The following is a 24431-nucleotide window of genomic DNA, read 5'->3' on the forward strand; positions in this document are numbered from 1 at the left end:
CAATAGGATCAGACAACTGATGGTCCCAACCCCGTTTATAAGGCAAGAAATCCCACTTATTAAACCTGACAGGGCACACCTGTGAAGTGAAAACCATTTATGGTGACAACCTCTTGAAGCTCATTAAGAGAATGTCAAGAGTGTACAAAGCAGTAATCAAAGTAAAAGGGGGCTACTTTGAAGAACCTAGAATATAAGACATATTTTCAGTTGTTTCACACTTTTTTGTTAAGTATTGCATTCCACATGTGTTAATTCATAGTGTTGATGCCTTCAATGTGAATCTACAATTTTCAGAGTTATGAAAATAAAGAAAATTCTTTGAATGAGAAGGTGTGTCCAAACATTTGGTCTGTACTGTATATATATACAGTGCCTTGCAAAAGTATTCGACTCCTTTAAATTTTTCAACCTTTTCCAACATTTCAGGCTTCAAACATAAAGATAAAAAATTTAATCTTATGATGAAGAATCAACAACAAGTGGGAAACAATTGGGAAGTTGAACGAAATGTATTGCTTATTTTAAACTTTTTAAAAAAATAAATAACTGAAAAGTGGGGTGTGCATTATTATTCGTCCCCTTTAAGTTAATACTTTGTAGCTCCACCTTTTGCTGCGATTACAGCTGCAAGTCGCTTGGGTTAAAATTCTTGCCCGTTCTTCCTTTGCAAACAGCTCGAGCTGAGTGAGGTTGGATGGAGAGTGTTTGTGAACAGCAGTTTTCAGCTCTTTCTACAGATTTTCGATTGGATTCAGGTCTGGACTTTGACTTGGCCATTCTAACACCTGGATACGTTTATTTGTAAACCATTCCATTGTAGATTTTGATTTATGTTTTGGATCATTGTCTTGTTGAAAGACAAATCTCCGTCCCAGTCTCAGGTCTTTTGCAATGGGGAGATAAGGTATGCACACCAGTGACTATGTAAGGGGAATACATGGAATAGCAGTTAAAAAACTTACCGTGTATGGGAAGCTGAGACCCAGGCTATTTATGCGTATTATATGGATTGGCAATAGGTGTGGTGGGGAGGGTTCACAAACGAAAAACTACTAACAATAACGAATAACGTTTGGAACACCATTCTAAGTCTGAACTGGGTGCAAAAAACCTAAAAAACATCACTATGGGGAGATAAGGTATGCACACCAGTGACTATGTAAGGGGAATACATGGAATAGCAGAAACTGCTGTGTGAATACTGACTTGAAAAATCCAATAGCTATATGAAGAGTGAAAATGTGAAAAATGGAATCTGCATTACTGCCATGAACTTATGAATCAAGAGAAATTTAGCTACTGAATTGATCAATGCAATAGAGCCCCAACACTACGCCAAAGTATTTCTCTACGTTGGGGTCCCTAGCTTGTGTGTGTCCTCTCATGCAGTTAAAAAACTTACCGTGTATGGGAAGCTGAGACCCAGGCTATTTATGCGTATTATATGGATTGGCAATAGGTGTGGTGGGGAGGGTTCACAAACGAAAAACTACTAACAATAACGAATAACGTTTGGAACACCATTCTAAGTCTGAACTGGGTGCAAAAAACCTAAAAAACATCACTATGGGGAGATAAGGTATGCACACCAGTGACTATGTAAGGGGAATACATGGAATAGCAGAAACTGCTGTGTGAATACTGACTTGAAAAATCCAATAGCTATATGAAGAGTGAAAATGTGAAAAATGGAATCTGCATTACTGCCATGAACTTATGAATCAAGAGAAATTTAGCTACTGAATTGATCAATGCAATAGAGCCCCAACACTACGCCAAAGTATTTCTCTACGTTGGGGTCCCTAGCTTGTGTGTGTCCTCTCATGCAGTTAAAAAACTTACCGTGTATGGGAAGCTGAGACCCAGGCTATTTATGCGTATTATATGGATTGGCAATAGGTGTGGTGGGGAGGGTTCACAAACGAAAAACTACTAACAATAACGAATAACGTTTGGAACACCATTCTAAGTCTGAACTGGGTGCAAAAAACCTAAAAAACATCACTATGGGGAGATAAGGTATGCACACCAGTGACTATGTAAGGGGAATACATGGAATAGCAGAAACTGCTGTGTGAATACTGACTTGAAAAATCCAATAGCTATATGAAGAGTGAAAATGTGAAAAATGGAATCTGCATTACTGCCATGAACTTATGAATCAAGAGAAATTTAGCTACTGAATTGATCAATGCAATAGAGCCCCAACACTACGCCAAAGTATTTCTCTACGTTGGGGTCCCTAGCTTGTGTGTGTCCTCTCATGCAGTTAAAAAACTTACCGTGTATGGGAAGCTGAGACCCAGGCTATTTATGCGTATTATATGGATTGGCAATAGGTGTGGTGGGGAGGGTTCACAAACGAAAAACTACTAACAATAACGAATAACGTTTGGAACACCATTCTAAGTCTGAACTGGGTGCAAAAAACCTAAAAAACATCACTATGGGGAGATAAGGTATGCACACCAGTGACTATGTAAGGGGAATACATGGAATAGCAGAAACTGCTGTGTGAATACTGACTTGAAAAATCCAATAGCTATATGAAGAGTGAAAATGTGAAAAATGGAATCTGCATTACTGCCATGAACTTATGAATCAAGAGAAATTTAGCTACTGAATTGATCAATGCAATAGAGCCCCAACACTACGCCAAAGTATTTCTCTACGTTGGGGTCCCTAGCTTGTGTGTGTCCTCTCATGCAGTTAAAAAACTTACCGTGTATGGGAAGCTGAGACCCAGGCTATTTATGCGTATTATATGGATTGGCAATAGGTGTGGTGGGGAGGGTTCACAAACGAAAAACTACTAACAATAACGAATAACGTTTGGAACACCATTCTAAGTCTGAACTGGGTGCAAAAAACCTAAAAAACATCACTATGGGGAGATAAGGTATGCACACCAGTGACTATGTAAGGGGAATACATGGAATAGCAGAAACTGCTGTGTGAATACTGACTTGAAAAATCCAATAGCTATATGAAGAGTGAAAATGTGAAAAATGGAATCTGCATTACTGCCATGAACTTATGAATCAAGAGAAATTTAGCTACTGAATTGATCAATGCAATAGAGCCCCAACACTACGCCAAAGTATTTCTCTACGTTGGGGTCCCTAGCTTGTGTGTGTCCTCTCATGCAGTTAAAAAACTTACCGTGTATGGGAAGCTGAGACCCAGGCTATTTATGCGTATTATATGGATTGGCAATAGGTGTGGTGGGGAGGGTTCACAAACGAAAAACTACTAACAATAACGAATAACGTTTGGAACACCATTCTAAGTCTGAACTGGGTGCAAAAAACCTAAGGTTTTTGCACCCAGTTCAGACTTAGAATGGTGTTCCAAACGTTATTCGTTATTGTCAGGTCTTTTGCAGACTGCAACAACTTTTCTTCAAGAATGGTCCTGTATTTGGCTCCATCCATCTTCCCATCAATTTTAACCATCTTCCCTGTTCCTGCTGAAGAAAAGCAGGCCCAAATCATGATACCTGCCATCACCATGTTTGACAGTGGGGATAGTGTGTTCAGGGTGATGAGCTGTGTTGCTTTTACGCCAAACATATCATATTGGCATTGTGCCCAAATAGTTTGATTTTGGTTTCATCTGACCAGAGTACCTTCTTCCATATGTTTGCTGTGTCTCCCAGGTGGCTTGTGGCAAGCTTTAAATGACAGTTTTTATGGATATCTTTGAGAAATGGCTTTCTCCTTGCCGCTCTTCCATAAAGGCCAGATTTGTGCAGTGTACAACTGATTGTTGTCCTATGGACAGACTCTCCCACCTCAGCTCTAGATCTCTGCAGTTCATCCAGAGTGATCATGGGCCTCTTGGCTGCATCTCTGATTAGTCTACTCATTGATTGTGATGAAAGTTTGTATGGATTTCCGGGTCTTGGTAGATTTGCAGTGGTATAATACTCCTTCCATTTCAATATGATCACTTGCACAGGGATGTTTAAAGTTTTGGAAATCTTTTTGTAACCAAATCCGGCTTTAAACTTCTCCACAACAGTATCACGGACCTGCCTGTTGTGTTCCTTGGTCTTCATGATGCTATCTGAGCTTTAAACGGAACAATGACACTATCACAGAGCAGATGCATTTATACGGAGACTTGATTACACACAGGTGGATTATATTTATCATCATCAGTCATTTAGCACAACATTGGATCATGCAGAGATCCTCAATGAACATCTGGAGTGAGTTTGCTGCACTGAAAGTATAGCGGACGAATAATATTGCACGTCCCACTTTTCAGTTATTTATTTTTTAAAAAAGATTAAAATTAGCGATAAATGTTGTTCAACTTCACAATTGTGTCGCACTTGCTGTTGTTTCTTCACCATAACATTAAAATTTTTACCTTTATGTTTGAAGTTTGAAATGTGGGAAAAGGTTGAAAAATTCAAGGGGGCCGAATACTTTCGCAAGGCACTGTATATATATACCGTATTTTTCAGACCATAAGACGCACTTTTTTCCCCCCAAATGTTGGGGGAAAGTAGGGGGTGCGTCTTATGGTCTGAATATAGGGCTGCGGCCGGGAATGAGGGTGCTGTGGTGGAGCGGGTCATCGGCGGCACGAGCAGGCTGTAGCAGCGCCTGCCGTGACCAAGTAGGCCCGCTCATTACATATGCTCGCCCATCATCCCGCCCATCATCTCTCAGCGCTAAAGCCAGTGCTGACAGGTGGGCGAAATGATGGGCGGGGGGTGCGCGCATATTAAACAACCGGCCGTGATCACCCCTGGCAACTACAGCCTGGAGTGATCATGTGTGGCTGTATTCACTGGCCCCCGCGCATCATCATCAGCGCGGAGGGTAGTGAATAAGTATGGTACACTCACCCGTCACTGTTCCCCGGCAGCACCGCGATCTCCTCCTGTCTGCCAGCCAGCTGATCTGTGTAGTGAGCGGTGAGCACAGAGATGACATCGCTGTGCGCGCTCTCCACACACATCAGCCGGCAGACAGGAGGACATTGCGATGCTGCAGGTGAACGGCTCCACACAAGTCAGTGCAAAGGGCAGTGAATCAGTATACTCACCCGTCACCGTTCCCCTGCAGCACCACGATCTCCTCCAGTCTGCCGGCCAGCTGATCTGTGTAGCGAGCGGTGAGCTCAGCGATGACGTATTTTTTTGTGTGATACAGGATACATGCCATATAGCAGGATGGGGCTATATAGCAGGATGGGGCCATATAGCAGTATGAATGCGGGTATATAGCAGGATGGATGGGGGTATATAGCAGGGTAAGGGCATATAGCAGGATGGCAGTATATAGCAGGATGGGGGTATATAGCAGGATTAGGGCATATACCAGGATGGCAGTATAGATCAGGATGGGGAGCATATAGCAGGATAGCAGTATATAGCAGGATGGGGTATATAGCAGGATGGGGTATATAGCAGGATGGGGGTATATAGCAGGATGCCAGTATATAGCAGGATAAGGGCATATACCAGGATGGGGTACATATACAAGGCAGGAGGATCAGTACCAGGATGGGGTACTTTAGCAGGGAATTTGGGGACATTATCCCCATAACAGTGTAGGCAGCAGATCCTCACCCCATAATAGTGTGTCATGACCACATTTTTTGCTTAAAATTTTATTTTCCTTTTTTCCTCCTCTAAAACCAGGGTGCGTCTTATGGACCGGTGCATCTTATAGTCCGAAAAATACGGTGTGTGTGTATATATATATATATATATATATATATATATATATACACACACACCCTATTTTTCGGACTATAAGACACACCGGTCCATACGACGCACCCTGGTTGTAGAGGAGGAAAATAGGAAAATAAAATTTTACTGTGTATATATATATATATATATATATATAAATACTGTATATATAATACAGACAGGAGAAATGGTGCTTTGCAGTGTACATACTGTGGGTGAAAAAAGTATTGAACTAATTTAAGTATGTTTCTAAAGATGCTATTCACATGAATTTCTCAACAGATGTCAGTAACCCATCCAATCGACACAGGCAAAGAATTCAAGCCATTGATATACAGAGATTTGGTAATGTGTAATAGTGATAAATGATACAGATAAAAAAATATTGTATACGCTTACTAAAAGATATTTGATGCTTCGAACAAAAACCTTTGTTGGTTATGACAGCTTAAAGATGCTGTCACGCTGCACAAAGGGCTAGTAAGACGTAGTACAGTGTATTCCCCACTAGCTGGCTGCAGAGTAGTGAAGGTGAGACAAAGTAACACTGTAACAGAAAGGCAGCTGATGTACAGCAGAGTAACTTCAGCAGGCAGTTAACAGCAATAGAGTAGTCAAAAAGTCAGGGTCTAGCCAGGAAGTCAAGTCACTGCAAAGGGAGGATCAAAATCAAGTAAAAAAATAGAACAGAGACGGAAGCCGGGAGATCAGGAATGCAGAGGGAAACACAAACAACAGACAGGAGCAGGAAGTCAATGACTGGGACAGATGAAAATACGGAGAGAGTACAGGTCAGGGCATGGTAACAAGGAGTCAGATTAAACAGGAAATCTCACCAGGGACAGTCACAGGCTGCAGAGCAAAACTAAAACCAGCAAAGGAATGCAAGTGCAGAGACCATATATAGCAGACCTGGGCAAGGGGCGGCCCGCGAGCCACATCCGGCCCGCCTACTGTCTGTGACCGGCCCGCCCATCTTCAGCCGGTGCAGTGGAGCCAAGCTAATGCGTGCCGGACAGGGAGCGATCCTGCAGCTCCATACATTCAGTGCAGGCAGCGGAACGCAGGAACCTCTCCTCTGTTCCCTGCCGGCCCTTTCTCTGTGACACACGCGCGCGCTCTTATGTGGTCAGTAGTACTGCGCGGCGTGTGTCATTTCAAAAGTTCCCGCCGGGCAGGAGAAGAAGCGGCACAGTGGGGGCCTTCACGGAGAGAAGCAGCAGTGGGGGCCCCTCGGAGAACAGCATTGGCGCAGCCAGGGCACATACAAGAGAAGGAGCAGCTCAGCGGGGGGCCTGTACGGAGGTGCCTGAGGACGGGGACAATAACAAGGGAGAGGTAAGTAGTGACTGATAAGCTGAGGAGGGGACAATGTGGGAGGTGGGGGTAACTGGGGACTAATACTGGGGGTGTAGTGGTGTAGTTTCACAGGTGTAGTATATGGTGGTGTGTATATAGTGGTGTAGTATATAGTGGTGTAGTACATGGGGTGTAGTGATGTAGTATATTACAGGTGTAGTATATGGAGGGGGTGTAGTGGTGTAGTTTATTACAGGTGAAGTATATGGGGGGTGCAGTATATTACAGGTGTAGTATATGGGGGTGTAATGATGTAGTATATTACAGGTGTAGTATATGGAGGGGGTGTAGTGATGTAGTTTATTACAGGTGTAGTATATGGGGGTGTAGTGATGTAGTATATTACAGGTGTAGTATATGGAGGGGGTGTAGTGATGTTTATTACAGGTGTAGTATAGGGGGGTGTAGTGATGTAGTTTACTACAGGTGTAGTATAGGGGGGGTGTAGTGATGTAGTTTATTACAGGTGTAGTATGGGGGGTGTAGTGGTGTAGTTTATTACAGGTGTAGTATATGGAGGGGGTGTAGTGATGTAGTTTATTACAGGTGTAGTATATGGGAGTGTAGTGATGTAGTATATTACAGGTGTAGTATATGGAGGGGGTGTAGTGATGTAGTTTATTACAGGTGTAGTATATGGGAGTGTAGTGATGTAGTATATTACAGGTGTAGTATATGGAGGGGTTGTAGTGATGTAGTTTATTACAGGTGTAGTATAGGGGGGTGTAGTGATGTAGTTTATTACAGGTGTACTATGGGGGGTGTAGTGGTGTAGTTTATTACAGGTGTAGTATATGGAGGGGGTGTAGTGGTGTAGTTTATTACAGGTGTAGTATATGGAGGGGGTGTAGTGATGTAGTATATTACAGGTGTAGTATATGGAGGGGTTGTAGTGATGTAGTTTATTACAGGTGTAGTATAGGGGGGTGTAGTGATGTAGTTTATTACAGGTGTAGTATAGAGGGGGTGTAGTGATGTAGTATATTACAGGTGTAGTATATGGAGGGGGTGTAGTGATGTAGTTTATTACAGGTGTAGTATAGGGGGGTGTAGTGATGTAGTTTATTACAGGTGTAGTATGGGGGGTGTAGTGGTGAAGTTTATTACAGGTGTAGTATAGGGGGGTGTAGTGGTGAAGTTTATTACAGGTGTAGTATGGGGGGGTGTAGTGGTGTAGTATATTACAGGTGTAGTATAGGGGGGTGTAGTGATGTAGTTTATTACAGGTGTAGTATGGGGGGTGTAGTGGTGTAGTTTATTACAGGTGTAGTATAGGGGGGTGTAGTGGTGTAGTTTATTACAGGTGTAGTATGGGGGGGGTGTAGTGGTGTAGTATATTACAGGTGTAGTATATGGAGGGGGTGTAGTGCTGTAGTTTATTACAGGTGTAGTATATGGAGGGGGTGTAGTGATGTAGTATATTACAGGTGTAGTATATGGAGGGGGTGTAGTGATGTAGTTTATTACAGGTGTAGTATAGTGGAGTGTAGTGATGTAGTTTATTACAGGTGTAGTATAGGGGGGTGTAGTGATGTAGTATATTACAGGTGTAGTATATGGAGGGGTGTAGTGATGTAGTTTATTACAGGTGTAGTATAGGGGGGTGTAGTGATGTAGTTTATTACAGGTGTAGTATAGAGGGGGTGTAGTGATGTAGTATATTACAGGTGTAGTATATGGAGGGGGTGTAGTGATGTAGTTTATTACAGGTGTAGTATAGGGGGGTGTAGTGATGTAGTTTATTACAGGTGTAGTATGGGGGGTGTAGTGGTGTAGTTTATTACAGGTGTAGTATAGGGGGGTGTAGTGGTGCAGTTTATTGCAGGTGTAGTATGGGGGGGTGTAGTGGTGTAGTATATTACAGGTGTAGTATATGGAGGGGGTGTAGTGCTGTAGTTTATTACAGATGTAGTATATGGAGGGGGTGTAGTGATGTAGTATATTACAGGTGTAGTATATGGAGGGGGTGTAGTGATGTAGTATATTACAGGTGTAGTATAGTGGAGTGTAGTGATGTAGTTTATTACAGATGTAGTATAGGGGGGTGTAGTGGTGTAGTTTATTACAGGTGTAATATATGGAGGGAGTGTAGTGATGTAGTATATTAGGTAGAACTGAGTTAATTATAGTAGTCCGGCCCTCTAAAACCATCATAGGGGGGGTGTAGTGGTGTAGTTTATTACAGGTGTAGTATGGGGGGGTGTAGTGGTGTAGTATATTACAGGTGTAGTATATGGAGGGGGTGTAGTGCTGTAGTTTATTACAGATGTAGTATATGGAGGGGGTGTAGTGATGTAGTATATTACAGGTGTAGTATATGGAGGGGGTGTAGTGATGTAGTATATTACAGGTGTAGTATAGTGGAGTGTAGTGATGTAGTTTATTACAGATGTAGTATAGGGGGGTGTAGTGGTGTAGTTTATTACAGGTGTAATATATGGAGGGAGTGTAGTGATGTAGTATATTAGGTAGAACTGAGTTAATTATAGTAGTCCGGCCCTCTAAAACCATCATAGGGGGGGTGTAGTGGTGTAGTTTATTACAGGTGTAGTATGGGGGGGTGTAGTGGTGTAGTATATTACAGGTGTAGTATATGGAGGGGGTGTAGAGCTGTAGTTTATTACAGGAGTAGTATATGGAGGGGGTGTAGTGATGTAGTATATTACAGGTGTAGTATATGGAGGGGGTGTAGTGATGTAGTTTATTACAGGTGTAGTATAGGGGGGTGTAGTGATGTAGTTTACTACAGGTGTAGTATAGGGGGGGTGTAGTGATGTAGTTTATTACAGGTGTAGTATGGGGGGTGTAGTGGTGTAGTTTATTACAGGTGTAGTATATGGAGGGGTTGTAGTGATGTAGTTTATTACAGGTGTAGTATAGGGGGGTGTAGTGATGTAGTTTATTACAGGTGTAGTATGGGGGGTGTAGTGGTGTAGTTTATTACAGGTGTAGTATATGGAGGGGGTGTAGTGGTGTAGTTTATTACAGGTGTAGTATATGGAGGGGGTGTAGTGATGTAGTATATTACAGGTGTAGTATATAGAGGGGTTGTAGTGATGTAGTTTATTACAGGTGTAGTATAGGGGGGTGTAGTGATGTAGTTTATTACAGGTGTAGTATAGAGGGGGTGTAGTGATGTAGTATATTACAGGTGTAGTATATGGAGGGGGTGTAGTGATGTAGTTTATTACAGGTGTAGTATAGGGGGGTGTAGTGATGTAGTTTATTACAGGTGTAGTATGGGGGGTGTAGTGGTGAAGTTTATTACAGGTGTAGTATAGGGGGGTATAGTGGTGTAGTTTACGACAGGTGTAGTATGGGGGGGTGTAGTGGTGTAGTATATTACAGGTGTAGTATAGGGGGGTGTAGTGATGTAGTTTATTACAGGTGTAGTATGGGGGGTGTAGTGGTGTAGTTTATTACAGGTGTAGTATAGGGGGGTGTAGTGGTGTAGTTTATTACAGGTGTAGTATGGGGGGGTGTAGTGGTGTAGTATATTACAGGTGTAGTATATGGAGGGGGTGTAGTGCTGTAGTTTATTACAGGTGTAGTATATGGAGGGGGTGTAGTGATGTAGTATATTACAGGTGTAGTATATGGAGGGGGTGTAGTGATGTAGTTTATTACAGGTGTAGTATAGGGGGGTGTAGTGATGTAGTTTATTACAGGTGTAGTATAGAGGGGGTGTAGTGATGTAGTATATTACAGGTGTAGTATATGGAGGGGGTGTAGTGATGTAGTTTATTACAGGTGTAGTATAGGGGGGTGTAGTGATGTAGTTTATTACAGGTGTAGTATAGGGGGGTGTAGTGGTGTAGTTTATTACAGGTGTAATATATGGAGGGAGTGTAGTGATGTAGTATATTAGGTAGAACTGAGTTAATTATATTAGTCCGGCCCTCTAAAACCATCATAGGGGGTGTAGTGGTGTAGTATATTACAGGTGTAGTATATGGAGGGGGTGTAGTGATGTAGTATATTACAGGTGTAGTATATGGAGGGGGTGTAGTGATGTAGTTTATTACAGGTGTAGTATAGGGGGGTGTAGTGATGTAGTTTACTACATGTCTAGTATAGGGGGGGTGTAGTGATGTAGTTTATTACAGGTGTAGTATGGGGGGTGTAGTGGTGTAGTTTATTACAGGTGTAGTATATGGAGGGGGTGTAGTGATGTAGTATATTACAGGTGTAGTATATGGAGGGGTTGTAGTGATGTAGTTTATTACAGGTGTAGTATAGGGGGGTGTAGTGATGTAGTTTATTACAGGTGTAGTATGGGGGGTGTAGTGGTGTAGTTTATTACAGGTGTAGTATATGGAGGGGGTGTAGTGGTGTAGTTTATTAAAGGTGTAGTATATGGAGGGGGTGTAGTGATGTAGTATATTACAGGTGTAGTATATGGAGGGGTTGTAGTGATGTAGTTTATTACAGGTGTAGTATAGGGGGGTGTAGTGATGTAGTTTATTACAGGTGTAGTATAGAGGGGGTGTAGTGATGTAGTATATTACAGGTGTAGTATATGGAGGGGGTGTAGTGATGTAGTTTATTACAGGTGTAGTATAGGGGGGTGTAGTGATGTAGTTTATTACAGGTGTAGTATGGGGGGTGTAGTGGTGAAGTTTATTACAGGTGTAGTATAGGGGGGTGTAGTGGTGTAGTTTATTACAGGTGTAGTATGGGGGGGTGTAGTGGTGTAGTATATTACAGGTGTAGTATAGGGGGTGTAGTGATGTAGTTTATTACAGGTGTAGTATGGGGGGTGTTGTGGTGTAGTTTATTACAGGTGTAGTATAGGGGGGTGTAGTGGTGTAGTTTATTACAGGTGTAGTATGGGGGGTGTAGTGGTGTAGTATATTACAGGTGTAGTATATGGAGGGGGTGTAATGCTGTAGTTTATTACAGGTGTAGTATATGGAGGGGGTGTAGTGATGTAGTATATTACAGGTGTAGTATAGTGGAGTGTAGTGATGTAGTTTATTACAGGTGTAGTATAGGGGGGTGTAGTGATGTAGTATATTACAGGTGTAGTATATGGAGGGGGTGTAGTGATGTTGTTTATTACAGGTGTAGTATAGGGGGGTGTAGTGATGTAGTTTATTACAGGTGTAGTATAGGGGGGTGTAGTGATGTAGTTTATTACAGGTGTAGAATAGAGGGGGTGTAGTGATGTAGTATATTACAGGTGTAGTATATGGAGGGGGTGTAGTGATGTAGTTTATTACAGGTGTAGTATAGGGGGGTGTAGTGATGTAGTTTATTACAGGTGTAGTATGGGGGGGTGTAGTGGTGTAGTATATTACAGGTGTAGTATATGGAGGGGGTATAGTGGTGTAGTTTATTACAGGTGTAGTATGGGGGGGTGTAGTGGTGTAGTATATTACAGGTGTAGTATATGGAAAGGGTGTAGTGCTGTAGTTTATTACAGGTGTAGTATATGGAGGGGGTGTAGTGATGTAGTATATTACAGGTGTAGTATATGGAGGGGGTGTAGTGATGTAGTTTATTACAGGTGTAGTATAGTGGAGTGTAGTGATGTAGTTTATTACAGGTGTAGTATAGGGGGGTGTAGTGGTGTAGTTTATTACAGGTGTAATATATGGAGGGAGTGTAGTGATGTAGTATATTAGGTAGAACTGAGTTAATTATATTAGTCCGGCCCTCTAAAACCATCCCAATTTCTCATGCGGCCCCATGGGAAAATTAATTGCCCGCCCCTGACATATAGTGTCTCCTGAAACCAGAACGAGGCTGATGGGAGTTAACCCCTGACATGACCAGGCCGGGTCTGGCAAACTCTGGAGCGGAGAATACCGATCCTGGATCATGATAGATGCCTTCTGTTTGGAGAGCATGCATTGCTTAGTTGTGATTTTGGCCCTCTGTTCAACATAAACACTTCAAATCCTGAAGGTTCCATCTATGAACTCTAAGCTATAGCTCCTTGCATACATTTTCTATTGGATTCTGGTCAGGTGATTGCCTGGGCCATTCTAGCAGCTTTATTTTCTTTCCCTGAAACCAATTGAGAGTTTCCTTAGTTGTGTGTTTGGTATCATTGTCTTGCTGAAATGACCACCCTCATTTCATCTTCACCATCCTGGTAGATAGTGATCAAGAATGTCTTGGTATATTTGTCCATTTATCCTTCCTTTAACCCCAGGAAGTTTGCCGGTTACGTATGTTGAAAAAAGCCCAACACCATGATGTTAGCAGTTAGCACCTCCAATGTTCACTGATGGTATGATGTTTTGGGGGTGTTTCCTAGTGCCTTTTGGCCTCCGAACATGATATGTATTATGGCATTTAAAGAGTTTAATTTTAGTCTTATCTGACCATGCTATTATCCCCACGTATTTCACAGGCTTGTCTAAATCTTGTTAAATTAATTTAATTGCGCTCGGACATCCTTTTTGTTTAGCAATGGACTCTTGTGTTGTGAGTGCATGCAGGCCATGAGGGATGAGTGCATTACTTATTGTTTTCTTTGAAACAATGATACCTGCTGATTCTAGGTGATTCTGTAATTCTCTACAAGTGGTCAAGGCAGTTTTTGGTGAAATTATGTTCTTTCCACTTCCGGTTTATGGCCCCAACAGTGCTAACTGGAAGCTGGAGTACTTTATAAATTCTTCTGTAACCAATGCCATCAGTAGGTTTGCAACAAGGAGGTTATGAAGGTCCTGAGACAGCATAGAAGAGATCCAGCAAAGAATCGGGACATCCAGGTGGCATAAAACTTGTAAATTTATTCGCAGAAAAAATTAAAAATATGATAGAGCTGAGGACATAAAGTAAATGCAGGACAAATTTGTCCTGTTTTACTTTATGCCCTCAGCTCTGTCATATTTTTAATTTTTTCTACGAATAAATTTACAAGTTTTATGCCACCTGGATTTCCCAATTCTTTGCTAGATCTCCTTTATTTTCTGCATACCCAGGACTTGCTCCCAGTCTTGATCCATGCATTATAAGAGGAAACAGGAGCATTTATTACATCCTGAGCTTGGACGGGTGAGCTGGTCTAAATATATATAGTTTTTTATATATATATCTATATATATAATTGCCTTATTCTGTCTGTCTGTCTGTCTGTCTTGCTCCAAAATTGTGTCACGGTGAGTGTCATTACAGTGACAACCGTCTGATTGGCCGCTGGGCTCGGCCTGACCCCGCCCCCCCCCCCAAGGATTGGTTGCCGCTGGGCTCGGCCTGGCCCCGCCCCCCCACGGATTGGTCGCTCGCCTCGGCCTGGCCCCGCCCTCCGCATGGATTGACCGCTCGCCCCGGCCCTCCGCACGCATCGCCAGACATAACCTTGCGATGCTGGGATCATGACGGAGCCGGTGAACGCTGGTAACCATTATACACATCGGATAACTAAGGTCCCTTGGTTACCCGATGTGTATCATAGTTACCAGTGTACACCGGCTCCGTCACGATCCCAGCAGCGCCAGACATAACCTTGCGATGCTCTGATTATGACAAAGCCGGTGAACGCTGGTAACCATTATACACATCGGGTAACTAAGGTCCCTTGGTTACCCGATGTGTATCATAGTTACCAGTGTACACCGGCTCCGTCACGATCCCAGCAGCGCCAGACATAACCTTGCGATGCTCTGATTGTGACGGAGCCGGTGAACGCTGGTAACCATTATACACATCGGGTAACTAAGGTCCCTTAGTTACCCGATGTGTATCATAGCTACCAGTGTACACCGGCTCCGTCACGATCCCAGCAGCGCCAGACATACTCTTGCGATGCTGGGATCGTGACGGAGCCGGTGAACGCTGGTAAGCATTATACACATCGGGTAACTAAGGTCCCTTAGTTACCCAATGTGTATCATAGTTACCAGCATACACCAACTCCCGGTACACATGTGCAGGGAGCCGGCATTATACTCCTCTCCCCCCAGGACTACTCCTCCTATTATAGTCCTCCTATTATACTCTGAGTATAATAGGAGAACTATTATAGCATGGGGGATGGAGCACGATGGGGAGTGTGCAGCATGAGGGATGGAGCACAATCGGGAGTGCGCAGCATGGGGGATGTAGCACGATGGGGGGTGCGCAGCATGGGGGATGTAGCACGATGGGGAGTGCGCAGCATGGGGGATGGAGCACAATGGGGAGTGTGCAGCATGGGGGACGGAGCACGATGGGGGGTGCGCAGCATGGGGGATGGAGCACGATGGGGGGTGCGCAGCATGGGGGATGGAGCATGATGGGGGGTGCTCAGCATGGGGGATGGAGCATGATGGGGGGTGCGCAGCATGGGGAATGGAGCACGATGGGGAGTGCGCAGCATGGAGGATGGAGCACGATGGGGAGTGCACAGCATGGGGGATAGAACATGATGGGGAGTGCGCAGCATGGGGAATGGAGCACGATGGGGGTGCGCAGCATGGGGGATGGAGCACGATGGGGGGTGCGCAGCATGGGGGATGGAGCACGATGGGGGTGCGCAGCATGGGGGATGGAGCACGATGGGGGTGCGCAGCATGGGGGATGGAGCACGATGGGGGTGCGCAGCATGGGGGATGGACCACGATGGGGGGTGCGTAGCATGGGGGATGTAGCACGATGGGGAATGTGCAGCATGGGGGATGGAGCACGATGGGGAGAGTGCAGCATGGGGGATGGAGCACGATGGGGGGTGCGCAGCAAGGGGGATGGAGCATGATAGGGGTGCGCAGCATGGAGGATGGAGCACAATGGGGGGTGCGCAGAATGGGGGATGGAGAACGATGGGGAGTGCACAGCATGGAGGATGAAGCACGATGGGGAGTGCGCAGCATGGGGGATGGAGCACGATGGGGAGTGCGCAGCATGGGGGATGGAGCACGATGGGGAGTGCGCAGCATGGGGGATGGAGCACGATGGGGAGTGCGCAGCATGGGGGATGGAGCATGATGGGGGGTGCGCAGCATGGGGGATGGAGCATGATGGGGGGTGCGCAGCATGGGGGATGTAGCACGATGGGGGGTGCGCAGCATGGGAGATGTAGCACGATGGAAGTGCGCAGCATGGGGAATGGAGCACGATGGGGGGTGGGCAGCATGGGGGATGGAGCACGATGGGGGGTGCACAGCATGGGGGATGGAGCATGATGGGGGGTGCGCAGCATGGGGGATGTAGCACGATGGGGGGTGCGCAGCATAGGGGATGTAGCACGATGGAAGTGTGCAGCATGGGGAATGGAGCACTATGGGGGGTGGGCAGCATGGGGGATGGAGCACGATGGGAGGTGCGCAGCATGGGGGATGGAGTACGATGGGGGGTGCGCAGCATGGGGTATGGAGCACGATGGGGGGTGCACAGCATGGGGTATGGAGCACGATGGGGGGTGAGCAGCATGGAAGATGGAGCACGATGGGGGGTGTGCAGCATGGGGGATGGAGCACGATGGGGGGTGAGCAGCATAGAGGATGGAGCACGATGGGGGTGCACACCTCCCCCCAAAACACACACACACTGCCACACGCGCACCTCACAACACACCACACACACACTGGGAACCACAAACACCGCCCTACACAGACACCCACAAACACAGACAACGCCGCACACACACAACACCCAACACACAAACACCGCAGCATACACAAATATACGCACATACCGCGCAACACACATACATTGCACAAAACATACCTCCCCCAAAACACACACACGCACCCCACACCCACACAAACCGCGCAACACACATACACAACGCTACAGACACACAGCGCTCTACAAACAACGCAACACACAAACAACACCGCTCTCACCCCCCGCCACACCCAGACAACACCCAGAACATGTACAGCGCCCTACACAAATACTTGGTAACTACACACAACAACATCTATATATATATATATATATATAACAAAAATCATACATTAACTACACAATACGTAAATTCTAGAATACCCGATGCGTAGAATCGGGCCACCTTCTAGTATATATATTTATATATACTGCACTAACACTGACCTACAAAGCTGTCCATAATCTTTTTCCTCCGTATATCTCTGAAAAAATCTCCCGATACGCTCCAACACGTAATCTTCGGTCCTCCCAAGATCTCCTTCGCTCCTCCACATTCAATTGCTCCTCATCCAACCACCTCCAAGACTTCCCTTGAGTATCCCCTGTCTTTTGGAATTTGCTTCCTCAACACATCAGATTATCTGCTACACTTGCAAGCTTCAAATGGAGCTTGAAATCTCATCTGTTCAGAAATGCCTTTAGTCTTCAATAGAGATGAGCGAACCGGTCGCGGTTCGGCTCGAGTTCGGTTCGCCGAACGGAGGTCTAGTTCGAGTTCGGTTCGGCGAACCGGTTTGGCGAACCAGTCGAACCGCATAGGAAACAATGGGAGGCAATCACAAACACATAAAAACACCTAGAAAACACCCTCAAAAGTGTCCAAAAGGTGACAAACAACTCACAACACAACAAAAACACATGGGAAAGTGACAAGGACATATACTCATGCGAAAACAAAAGAGCTGGTCAAGGAAAAAGAGGAGGAGACACAGATATAGGCATGGCACGCCCTTCTAAAATCATGTAAAACACCGCAAGGTGACTCCAAGCGGAGTCTCCCTTTTTTCCAAAAATTGGGTCACACACACCCACCCATTCAGTGGCAGCACTTGTGCCCCAGTTGTACACTTCACAGCTAGATTTGCATCAAGCACATTCAAAAATACGCCATACTTAACTGTCCCCAGGATGACACCGGGGTAGGTAGCAAAGTCTTTCCTGATCCCAGCTCTGTTCATCTTGGATCGTTTTTAAAAACAATGTAAGCAAGGGTTACTCCAAGCGGAGTCTCCCTTTTTTCCAAAAATTGGGGCACACACACACCCACCCCTTCAGTGGCAGCACTTGTGCCCCAGTTGTACACTTCACAGCTAGATTTGCATCAAGCACATTCAAAAATACGCCATACTTAACCGTCCCCAGGATGACACCGGGGTAGGTAGCAAAGTCTTTCCTGATCCCAGCTCTGTTCATCTTGGATCATTTTTAAAAACAATGTAAGCAAGGGTTACTCCAAGTGGAGTCTCCCTTTTTTCCAAAAATTGGGCCACACACACGCCCACCCCTCAGTGGCAGCACTTGTGCCCCAGTTGTACACTTCACAGCTAGATTTGAATCAAGCACATGCAAAAATACGCCATACTTAACCGTCCCCAGGATGACACCGGGGTAGGTAGCAAAGTCTTTCCTGATCCCAGCTCTCTGCATCTTGGATCATTTTTAAAAACAATGTAAGCAAGGGTTACTCCAAGCGGAGTCTCCATTTTTTCCAAATATTGGGCCACACACACACCCACCCCTTCAGTGGCAGCACTTGTGCCCCAGTTGTACACTTCACAGCTAGATTTGCATCAAGCACATTCAAAAATACGCCATACTTAACCGTCCCCAGGATGACACCGGGGTAGGTAGCAAAGTCTTTCCTGATCCCAGCTCTGTGCATCTTGGAACATTTTTAAAAACAATGTAAGCAAGGGTTAGTCCAAGCGGAGTCTCCCTTTTTTCCAAAAATGGGCCACATACACACCCACCCCTTCAGTGGCAGCACTTGAGCCCCAGTTGTACACTTCACAGCTAGATTTGCATCAAGCACATTCAAAAATATGCCATACTTAACCGTCCCCAGGATGACACCGGGGTAGGTAGCAAAGTCTTTCCTGATCCCAGCTCTGTGCATCTTGGATCATTTTTAAAAACAATGTAAGCAAGGGTTACTCCAAGCGGAGTCTCCCTGTTACGAACCGGCGGCGCCATAGCCGCAAGCAGCCTGCTGCGGTTCCTGTTGCACCCAGGCGCCGGCTGCCGTTCTTGGCCGTGCCTCGGGTCGTCCAGTTGGCTGTTCCTTCCACCACGTCTAAGTGTGGAGAGGCGGCTAGTGCGCATGCGTGTGCCGATTTACCCCAGCCAGAGTTTAAGCCCGGTGTTTTGCCTAGTGAGCATGCTCAGCCTGTTTGTGTTATGTCTGAGACTAAGTCCTCAGTTCAGGCTACTGAGCATGCTCCCACAATTAACCCTAACAGCCTCTTTGCACAGGTACTTGGACTTCGTGCTGTGTCTAAGTTCTGGGATGTGCCTACTTAGCATGCTCAAACTGATAGTCTGCTTTCTAAGCCTGTGGCTCAGGCTACTGAGCATGCTCAGGCACTTAGTGCATCAGAGGCTAGGTCCAGTAAGGACCTCACTGAGCATGTCCGTGAGGTGGCAGGCCCTGATAGGGCAGAGGGTGTCAGGTGTCCTGATGACGTGGCAACTCCGGACTGGCTCACAGAGGCCCGCCCCTATGATCTGGCACCTCAGTATTGGTCCTCAGACGATGACTGGTGAAGTGTTTGGGGCGTGGCTGCCATGAGGTCATCAATGACGTGGCGGTTCCGGATAGGTCGCATGTGACATCACTGATGACATGGCACTCTGCTATTGGACCTTGGTGGTTCCACCCTGGGTTTGGGGCAGACCCAGGTTATAAAAGGGGCTGGAGACAACATGGAGGTGCACAGTCTTCACTTTTGCTCAGTCAGATCACACCTCCATGTTAGAGCCTCATTGCGGCATAAGCCTATGTTGGGAAGCGGTAGGTAGGGTTAGGCGAACGGTGCCTGTCACGCCAAGATTCGTGGCTCGGCACATCAGGGTCAGGCGCCGTGCTTCCCTCCTGCCGTTCCAGTCTTGCTATAGCAGCCCAGTGACGTTAACTGGGCTGCGGCTGCTGTGCTTCCTGTCCGATTGTGCCCCCTACGCACACGAACAACGCACCTGCTGCGCTACCTGTCCGATTGTGCCCCCGACTCACACGGACAATGCACCTGCTGTGCAACCTGTCCGGTTGTGCCCCCTACGCGCACGGACAGCGTACCCCAGGACCCCTGTGGAGTTAACAGGGTGTTCCTTATCCTCCTCGGCTTCCCGGTCAATGCTACTGGTGTACCCATCCGGCCTGACGTGTCCTACACACACACGTGGCCAGTCGAGAGGTGGCCAGAAACGCTAATCGGAGGACCGCTCGGCCTGACGTGTCCTACACACGTGGCAGACAGGGCTCTTTCGTGGCGGTCTTCTGGTCAACGCTACCTGATTACCACCCGGCCTGACGTGTTTCCTGCACACGTGGTTGGTGTAGCGCTAGGTGCACCAAAACGCTAATCGGGTTGTCGTCCGGTCTGACGTGTCCCAACACACGTGACCGGTTCCCAGAGTTCCTGGGTTATCTCAGAGCCATCCAGCTCTATGGTCTCCGCCTAACCCTCAGGTGCCAGCAGCTCCTTTGTCATCTGGAGCACGGTGGGCCCCGACTGGCGATTAGGATATATACCCCCTGGTCCTAATCTGCCGGCCCCCCCGTAACACTCCCTTTTTTCCAAAAATTGGGCCACACACACACCCACCCCTTCAGTGGCAGCACTTGTGCCCCAGTTGTACACTTCACAGCTAGATTTGCATCAAGCACATTCAAAAATACGCCATACTTAACCGTTCCCAGGATGACACCGGGGTAGGTAGCAAAGTCTTTCCTGATCCCAGCTCTGTGCATCTTGGATCATTTTTAAAAACAATGTAAGCAAGGGTTACTCCAAGCGGAGTCTCCCTTTTTTCCAAAAATTCGGCCACACACACACCCACCCCTTCAGTGGCAGCACTTGTGCCCCAGTTGTACACTTCACAGCTAGATTTGCATCAAGCACATTTAAAAATACGCCATACTTAACCGTTCCCAGGATGACCCCGGGGTAGGCAGCAAAGTCTTTGCTGAACCATGACTTGTTCATCTTGGCTCCTTTTAAAAAACACAGCAAGCAAGGGTTACTCCAAGTGGAGTCTCCCTTTTTTCCAAAAATTGGGCCCCACACACACCCACCCCTTCAGTGGCAGCACTTGTGCCCCAGTTGTACGCTTCCCAGCTAGATTTGCATTAAGCACATTCAAAAATACGCCATACTTAACCGTTCCCAGGATGACACCGGGGTAGGTAGCAAAGTCTTTCCTGATCCCAGCTCTGTGCATCTTGGATCATTTTTAAAAACAACGTAAGCAAGGGTTAGTCCAAGCGGAGTCTCCCTTTTTTCCAAAAATTGGGCCCCACACACACCCACCCCTTCAGTGGCAGCACTTGTGCCCCAGTTGTACACTTCACAGCTAGATTTGCATCAAGTACATTCAAAAATACGCCATACTTAACCGTCCCCAGGATGACACCGGGGTAGGTAGCAAAGTCTTTCCTGATCCCAGCGCTGTGCATCTTGGATCATTTTTAAAAACACAGCAAGGGTTACTCCAAGAAGAGTCTCCCTTTTTTCCAAAAATTGGGCCACACAGACACCCACCCCTTCAGTGGCAGCACTTGTGCCCTAGTTGTACACTTCACAGCTAGCTTTGCATCAAGCACATTCAAAATCCACAAGCATTTACTCTCCCCAGGATGACACAGGGGTAGTAAATTCCTTGTGGATACATGACTTGTTCATTTTGATGAACGTTAGTCTGTCCACATTGTCACTGGACAGACGCGTGCGCTTATCTGTCAGCACACACCCAGCAGCACTGAAGACACGTTCAGGGACAACGCTGGCAGCTGGACATGACAAAATATCCAAGGCATAAGTGGAGAGCTCTGGCCATTTTTCAAGATTTGAAGCCCAAAATGAGCAAGGCTCCAAAGTAATGGCATCGATGTTCATTTGAAGATACTCCTGTATCATCCTCTCCAGCCGTTGACTGTGTGTCAGACTTGTTGTCTCTGGTGGCCTTGCAAAGGAGGGTCTAAAAAAATTTTGAAAAGATTCAATAAAATTGCTGTTACCAGCACCAGATACGGTGCTACTGGTACGGGTAGACTGTTGAAGATGACGAGACCGTCCCATGTTTGTCAAGTTACAACTGGGAGATTCACTCCCTGCACCTGCACGGTTGTTTGGTGGAAAAGCCGAGCCGAGCTAAGATCGAGTAACAGCTTCTGCTGATACTCCTGCATACGTGCTTCCCTTTCTATGGCTGGAATTATGTCTCAAAATTTGGACTTTTACCGGGGATCTAATAGTGTGGCAAGCCAGTAGTCATCATCACTTCTAATTTTGACAATACGAGGGTCATGTTGGAGGTAGTGCAGCAAGAAGGCACTCATGTGTCTTGCGCAGCCATGCGGACCAAGTCCATGCTGTGTTTGTGGCATAGAGGTGCTAACTGTTCTTTCTTCCTCTGACATCTCCCCCCAACCTCTTTCAACTAAAATTTGACCAAGGTCTCTCTCATCCACTGAGTCTTGCATGTCCATGGACAGTTCGTCCTCCATTTCTTCATGTTCTCCTTGCATCTTCCTCAACATTTCGCCTGCTACCATGCGCCCTTGTTGATTCCTGTCCCCCATGGACCCATGCCTGCCGTGTTGGTGATGATGAACGTCTGAACCTTGGTGATGTTGTTGTGTCTTGCGCATATGAATCCTCCTGTAGTTCCTCCCCTTCCTGTTGTCCCACCCCCTGACTCCGAATAGTGTTTAGCGTGTGCTCCAGCATGTAAATGACTGGAATTGTCATGCTGATAATGGCATTGTCAGCGCTAAACATATTCGGCGCCAAGTCGAAACTGTGCAGAAGGGTGCATATGACCCGCCCCAGGGCCGTGGGGTACTCGGTTCCGGGTGTTGGTTAATGGGATTATGTCACGGGGGCCTGTGCCCGGTTCCGTGGCCCTGGTGGTCGCTGAAAGTTAATAAATAATAAAAATAAAAAAAAGAAAATAATAAAGAAAAATAAATAAATAAATAAATAAAAGTATTTCGTGATGCCACCTACGGTTCCAGTATGGTTACTGGGGCTGCAGGTCAGACCTCTGGGGTGATGCTTAGGCAGCCAGTTGTTTACGCTTCCCGTAGGTGAAGCGGGGTCCCCAGGGCAGTTGTGTAGTACACAGATATGGCGGTTTTTCTTCACAGCCTTTTCAACTGTCACTTTAGTGCAGCAGCCTATAGCTCCTCAGTTGAAGAAATAAAGTGCGTCACACCAATTTATTAACTCTGACCAGATTTTACTTGCAGGTGTTAAAAAGGGGTTCAGTTTCTGATGTTACAGTTTTTGGGTGATCTGGGAACAGTTCAGGATCTCTGCACCAGGTCAGTTGTGTGGCCTCCCTGCTGTGCTGTGTTTCTCCTTGGTACTAGGCTGCTTGGAGCTATACCTTGTCCCTCTCACACTGTCTTCACCTGTATGGCAGGCGGCGGGAGCTTCTCTAAGGGGCACTGCTGTACTCACTGCGGTCCCTAAGCTCTGTGTAGCGGCTTTGCCTTCAGGTGCTGCTGCAGCCAGGAGATCTGCAGTCTCCCTGGCCCCCGGTCTTTATTGCTGGGTAGATTAGATCCCTCACAATCTCGGACGCTGGTGTCCGATAATCAGCGCTGTTCCTTGGGGATGAACCGGTCTGGCTCCACCTCCCCGGTCACTCCTCTTTTGCCTCACTCTTGATCCCTCAGGCGGTCACACAGTTACTTGTGCGAGCTAAGCACTGCCCTCTCCATTTTGATGTCTCCCCTCACTCTCTGCTCCCACAGTCTCCTTTTCTCCAACTGTCAACTGTCTCTCTGACTCCGCCTCCAAACCTGGCTTTAAAGGGGACCTCACCTGAACTCGATTTGTAGAGCTTCCCCTCCAGGCTTGGAGTGGAAATGTTGTATGTGGGATTACCTGATGTGGAGATCCTTCCCTGCCCAGGTACAGTTATATTTGTGGCAACTGAACCCTGGGGTGCCACATTCCCCCTTAGTTAAATTCAGTACTTCTGGACTGGAAACACAAACTTATAAAACATTAGCAACAATAAAGAGTAGTACAAAGTCTTAAAAAAAATAAAAATTACAAAAACCAATAAAACAGAAAAATGCAGTCCTTCCGCTGCAAAATGTGAGTATGGTATATATAAGAACGTTTTTGACCACTACCAGTTCTGTGGTCCATTGGTCCATAAAAGTTCAAGAAGATGCAAAAGTTCATGCAAAAAGTCCTGCAGGCTCAACACACTTGACGGTTACGGATTTACTTAGTTGCAATAAACAAATAAATAAAATATTTTTACATTTTACTAACTACTACACTTTCTATTTAATATTCTTCTATATAACGGGATGGGGGCTGACCAAAGTTGCTACGGTTAGACCTACGTAATGCCTGTGTCACAACTCGTCGGTGCAGTGTACTGGTACCTAGTGCTGGTGCTATGCGTGCACGATCTACTAGTCTGCATGAGGATCTACGCAATATTGGTATGCGTGAATGTTGTCTTAAACTTACCATAGAACTGGCAGGTTCACCAATAGCAGGGTTCTCTGGTT

The sequence above is a fragment of the Anomaloglossus baeobatrachus genome, chromosome 5 (assembly GCF_048569485.1).
Source record: "Anomaloglossus baeobatrachus isolate aAnoBae1 chromosome 5, aAnoBae1.hap1, whole genome shotgun sequence".
NCBI classification, from domain to species: domain Eukaryota; kingdom Metazoa; phylum Chordata; class Amphibia; order Anura; family Aromobatidae; genus Anomaloglossus; species Anomaloglossus baeobatrachus.